Below are 6000 nucleotides of genomic sequence, written 5' to 3'. Positions count from 1 at the left end.
TCTATGTGTGTGTGTGTGTGTGTGTGTCTGTGTGTGTGTGTCCGTGTGTCCGAGCCGCGCCGAGCCGAGACACCGCGAAGTTTTGCGGGAAGGCTCCGCTCCGCCATGTGAGTTGCGGGGGGGAGCGGGGGGAGAAGGGAAACTCGACGGGGAGGGAGGCGAGCAGCGCTGCCGTGGGGCTGCCGCCCAGCCCCTCACCTTGCCCAGCGCCGATGGGGAGATACACCCTCCCCCGGGGCCCGTCAGTGCTTGTGGGGGTGTGTGTGTGTGTGTGCGCGACGGGGTCGGAGGCGGGGAGGGGGCTGCCACCCCCCGGCTTGGGAAGGAGAGAGGGGTTTGAGCCCCGCACCCCTCTCCATCCCGTACCGGAGCAGCATCGCAAAAGGGGGAAGGGGGGTAAAAAACAAGATCACCCGCAGCTGTGCGGGTTTCCGAGGCCGGCGGAGGTCGCGCTGATCAGCATGCAGGCGGCGGCCGGGGCGCGGAGCGGGGCTGGGAGGCGGCGGGGAGAAGCCACCGAGCGTGTGGTTTCCCGTGGGGTTTTTCCGCTGGAAAGACCCAGCAGGACCAGTTGCTACGTGAGCGGCCGCGATGGGGAGGGGAGAGAGAGGGCAAGCTCCCTTCCCCACCGCCAGCAACAAATGGCAGCGGGCGGGCTGCGGGGGCAGGAGGCGACCCCAGGTGAGCTGCGCCGCCCCGGGTCGTCCCCGCTGGCCGGTGGGACCGCGGGCGGGACCGGAGCGGGGGCTCCCCGGGCGGCAGGTGCAGCCCCCCGGGGCTCCCCGGGCGAGCGCTGCCGCGGCGGGGGGCTCCGCGATAGCCCGGCGACCCGAAGGGGGGCACGGCCGCCACCCGAGAGCCGGCGGGGAAGTGTCCCCGGGTAGTGGGTACTCGTGGGGGTGTGTGCGTTTGTGGAAGCTGCAGGCTTTCTCTCCTGCCGCTCTGGCAATCGACACGTCCAGAATTCCCCTCTCCAAAAATGTGGAAAATGTCTCAGATGAGCCAGCGGGAATTTTTTCTTTCCTCCTCGGCTTCTGCCTTATAAGAAACTGGAAGATTTTTGGAGTGTCTGCTAGAAAATGGCAAAGTGATTCAAGGCTGCGGCTTATCATCCAGTCTTTCTGAGTGTCCCTAGACAGCAGAAATGGTGTGCTTACAGAATGAAACAGCCAAATAACTTGGAAAGCATGAATAAACTACTTAAAGAGTCAGAATGAGGAACAGGCAAACAACATTTAGTGCTTTTTTCAAAGAAGTGAGCACAGAGGTATTTACCTATATATGAAAATGACAGAATAAGCTAAGGCTTTTGAGATGATTGTAATTTTTTAAAAAATAATAACCATGAGAAAATGTTACAGATTTGGCAAAGAAAGGAAAATGAGTACTTTTAGAGCCGAAAGCTCCGACTAGGATAGCCTTTTCTGAATGCTGAAAAATAGCTGGAAACAATTTCTTCTTGTGGTAATCTGTCTAATAATTTGTACGTTTAAATTGCAAGGTGTGCGTCACACCCTACTGAAAGCAGTAGCTTGAAGGCTTTGATATAGAGCACCACAGTGTTCATATGGCTTGCCCGTTGATATTATTCTTAGTAATTTAATTAAAAAGGACAGGCACACCATGGGCTTCTGCTTTGATTTAAAGGGGAAAAAAGTCTTTGAGCTGTTGAATGGACAAATTTGCAAAACCTTTGCTACGTTCAGAGTCTTAATTTTCTGGTTTAAATAGTAAAATTGCTTTGAATTAATTATAACAGTGTGATTGCTTAGCTCATTCTGCAGCCCTTTCTTACACAAGTTGCTGTCAGTTTCTATGGGATTACTCCTACAGGTAATATTCTGGCAACTCAAGATAGCAGGATTGGGCCCCTTTTCAGATATTTCCAGCGTATGGCACTATGTGGGGATGCACCTGTTGGCACAAAGTCTTTGATAGAAGAAGAACTTGGAGTCAAGTCCAGAGATCCTGCATGTATTCAGCCGTTGCTGGTTGGGTCACTTGAGCCCTGATCTTCCTTTCCCTGAGATCTGCTGTTAAAATTTGCACCGACATCAGTCCAGCTAAGATGAGCTCCTCTGGGTGATTGTAGTTTTCCATTGCCTTAGGGTGAGTTGAAGCTGCTCAGTATGGTGGAGATCAGAGCCTGAGTGAGTGGGAAGGAGGATTGTATCTGCAACTACCAAGATTCAAAGTGTTTTGCCACAAATGAGAGATTAATTGAAAAAGGAGTGCCATTTAATAGGGATATATGTTCATGCTGTGGATCCAGCCCTGTACTAGTAAAGTCCATGAGAGCTTTGCCATGGAAAAATAGAATACAAAGACTTTTAAGAGTACATTTGTCATTTGTCTCTGCCATGTGCTTTACAGGGTCCATATTTCAAATCTTTTGGGAGGCGGGAATCTTTTCCCACTCACACTGAAGCCGCGTTAGAAACAGAGTAACTTCAGAGCAAACACATAATCCCTCAGCTCAAGAAATAACCTCCAAGCAGTAGAACTGAAATTTATAAAATTCAGCCTTACACAGAACTGCAGATCTGGGTGTCAAAACCCGGAGAAAATTTATTGCTTTATTACAAAATCACATTTAGATGTTCAGTTTAATAATATGGCACTTCTGAATTTTGCTTTTAAGGATATTTCCTGTCACTTCACTAGAAATATTTATGAGAGTAACACATGGGATATGTGGCTCACTGGCAGGAAGATTTTAAACTTTTGAATGAAATGAATAAGCAAGCAGGAAAATGTGTAGAAGTATTTGTTGCTCCAATTTCAGTTCATTAGAAGACAGGAGTAAGGAAGGTACTTTTTCTCAGCATAGAATATTGCATCTGCAATCACTTGTAGGATTTATATCTAACTACTGTCCTTGTCATCTGTATGTGTGGTCTTTGGATCAGTCCTCACTTGAGAATGCAGATTAAATTAATGTTCTGTGGCCAGCAAAGTAATCTTTATAATTTTGCTTCATCCAGTAAAATGTGTTAGTAAATAGAGAACTCTTATGCAGCTATGAAATTCAGAAACTTATAATAATGCTAGATAGAACCCTATTTTAAAATGATCGTATTTTGAGCCGAGAATAAATTATTTGAGTTCATGGAGGACGTATCATTTACCTTGGCTTGCTTGGCCAAGCCTTTTAAAGTATTATTTTATTTTTTAAAAGTAACGTCCCGAAAGTGCAGATTTGGTAGAACACCTCCGTGCTGGTATGAATCAAATGTCAGTATGTCTACAGAAACTACAAGCAATAAAGCTGTAGGAATTTACCAGCACATTCAATAAGTATTTTAAAACGGCTTACAGCCTGTCAATATGAACATGCGTGAATAAGGTGTGCCTTCTGCTCTTAAATCCACCGTGCTACGGGTGAAGTAGCATCAAATTTAGAGTTGTTCTCTTCTGGTGAATTTAAATCTCTGCTTTTCATACAGTAGTTTCTGTGCTTCCCTTGTTCTGGTGCAGTCTGGTCATCTGGATATGCAAGGGAGATGTGGGTGCATCCCAGAGAAAAAGCAGTATGATGTGGTGTCAGTTTCGGTCCCTGCTTCGTCTGAGCTCGTGGTTTAGATGAACCCACTTTGGAGGAGGATCTCGTTATTTCATGGTTAAAGACGTATGCTCCTGTTTGGTGAAGATTTGTGGGGGTGACTGGTGTCTGTGTCCCTACTTGCCATTGAGGACTGGTGTTGCTTTCCCTTACAGACTAACCAGCGTTTGTAGCCAGCGCTCCTGTGTTTTACACAGAGACTTAGTTTGAACTTTGAAGAAAAAACATAATGCTTACTGCTACTGAACAACAAGAAAGTAACTTCTGTTCTTCTCCCGCATGGATATTTAAAGGCTCTATTGAGTACCTTCAGCAAGCAGATTTATTTTTTTTAAATTAGCTTCTTTTCTGCACTGACTTCAACACCAGACATGGGAAAAGCCTTTTACTGCACCGCTCCTGAGTCCTGCTTTCCATCAGCAAGGAAAAGGCAGTGGTAGCTGAATTAAAACGGGTTTTTTCTTTCTGGAAGGTGTGAACTTGTATAGGGATGAAAAAAGAGAGAGAGAGAAATGGAAACCGATGAAGGTGGCCAGATGCCCTCGAGACAGGGGAAAAGTAAAAGACAGCGAGGAGAAAGGTGGTAGCTGAGCTGGGTCATTTGACTTCCCGAAGGACGAAGGGGTCGGTGGGGTTGCACCATAATCCTCTGGCTCAGCTCCCTGCTGTGCCATGGGCTTGCCATGGGATTTTGGAAAGGATGTTCTGGTTGAGTTCAGTGGGACTAGAAGCCTCGCTGAGGGATTGAACTTGGCTTTTTGTGTCTCGACTCCACAGATAGAAGGAAGATAAAAATGCCTCTCAAGTAAACAAGTCTGGTAAAAGCCCTTTTCAGAGATAGGTTGAACTGGGTAATTGGAATTTTTACTTAAACAGAGATGAAAATCAGCACTATGGATCTTGATGTACTTGATTGCGGTTTGCCTCTGTATTTCAGGGGCAGTTCAGTTAGCTAGTGTGTGTTTTAAATGAATTTTGTCCTACGTTAATACCAATTTCATAAAGTTCCTAACTTACCCTTTGAGAAGAAGAAAAAAGTTGATCTCTGCCTGCCAAATAGTACTATAAAGATATGATAAGAAGAGAAAGTGAAAGGTGATAGAAATGAGTGATAGCACGTAAATGGGATGCTACTCTGGCTTGAAATCAGGAAAGCAAATGGAGACTATTTTATTATTCAAGGAGCAATAAATGAAAAGTGTGCTTATAAAGTGACAGTAAAAGGAGAGACAAACAGAATAAAAAATAAAGTTGGTAAAGGGAAACAATGCGTAGAGAAAGTAAGAGGAGGACAGGAAGGGATCAAATGGGGCAGGGGATGGATTTAAAATTTTTGTGGAGTTTTCAATTGGAAAATATTTTCTGTATAAATCCCTATATCACAGTGCTTACATAACAACCTGCGTTTTACTGAAATTGTGGAAGTCGGGCACAGACTGTTCTCCTGGGGGGTCACTTCATGTTCCTGCTTCATCCATTGGATGCACAACCTCAGTTATCAGGACACATGTTTTTAAAGGTGGCATGCCTTAGTGACAGGCTGTCTCAAGAGGTATATTTGGTGGGTGTTGTTAGTTTTAATGGTGGTATTGTTTTCTCTTCTGTCAAAGTTGCAGTGAAAGTTACCTCTTCCTCCAACAAATAATAGCATTTATTTTAAAGGGACTGCTTTTTTGCAGTTTACCAAAACTGCAAAAACTACATACTTTTGCAACTGTACTAACCAAAGATATTTGCTACGTAAAGATCATGAGCATTCATCATTTCACTGGAGTGCTTGAACGACTGACTATTTAATATGCTTGTACCGGGAGTTAGTGGGACATGTGCAAAGCATGTGGGGGTTATTTCCCTTGGCTAGATTGCAAACGTGTATTGTTTTGGCAGAATTTGCTTCATGCAAAGAATTTTTGTAGTACTTACAAAGTACACATTTTTATGTGCATGTGAATAATTTGCAGCAAAAGAGTGAAGCCTTTGGACATTCACATTAATCTATGCTGTTTGCTATTGTAAAAAGCATTATAATCAAAAAGAAACAAAAGCACTGGGTGTACAGTGTTCAGTTCATGTAAGTACTACTCCTCCTTTAAGAGCAAAGGCAAGTACTTCTTCCTCAGAAGATCTACAACAAAAATTTTATATGAACTTGCTTGCTAGGTCATATGTTGTTAAGCAAGCAATGCTGATTGTACATCTTATTGATGAAATATCAGCTTATTACATTAAAACCAAAATAAGTTTAAGCTATGGGTGTTTTAATTCTTGACTGTTTTACACATTTTTATTTTTTGTGTTGGGTAATGAAATTTAGACTTCCGTTTAAATTCCAATCTATTTAGACTTCCATTTAAATTATTATGATTTTTAATTCTTCATGTAGCAGTATTTATGTATTGTTTTCAATACACACCTTAAAAAAACCCAACCAAACGAAA

At 43.8% G+C, this 6000-nt stretch overlaps 1 protein-coding gene across 1 annotated transcript in view; it reads left to right on the top strand.

Annotated features, from left to right (window-relative positions):
- LRRC3B (leucine rich repeat containing 3B) overlaps positions 1–6000 on the top strand; it is a 44625-nt gene continuing 38625 nt past the window's right edge. The window contains exon 1 of the mRNA XM_014937663.1: positions 1–107. The gene's annotated coding sequence lies outside the window, so the exon portion shown is untranslated. The remainder of the gene's footprint in view (positions 108–6000) is intronic.

This window comes from Calidris pugnax, unplaced genomic scaffold (genome assembly GCF_001431845.1).
Source record: "Calidris pugnax isolate Ruff unplaced genomic scaffold, ASM143184v1 scaffold11, whole genome shotgun sequence".
Lineage (NCBI taxonomy): Eukaryota > Metazoa > Chordata > Aves > Charadriiformes > Scolopacidae > Calidris > Calidris pugnax.
Note: the sequence above shows the minus strand (reverse complement) of the source record. Positions and strands in the feature narration are given on the sequence as shown.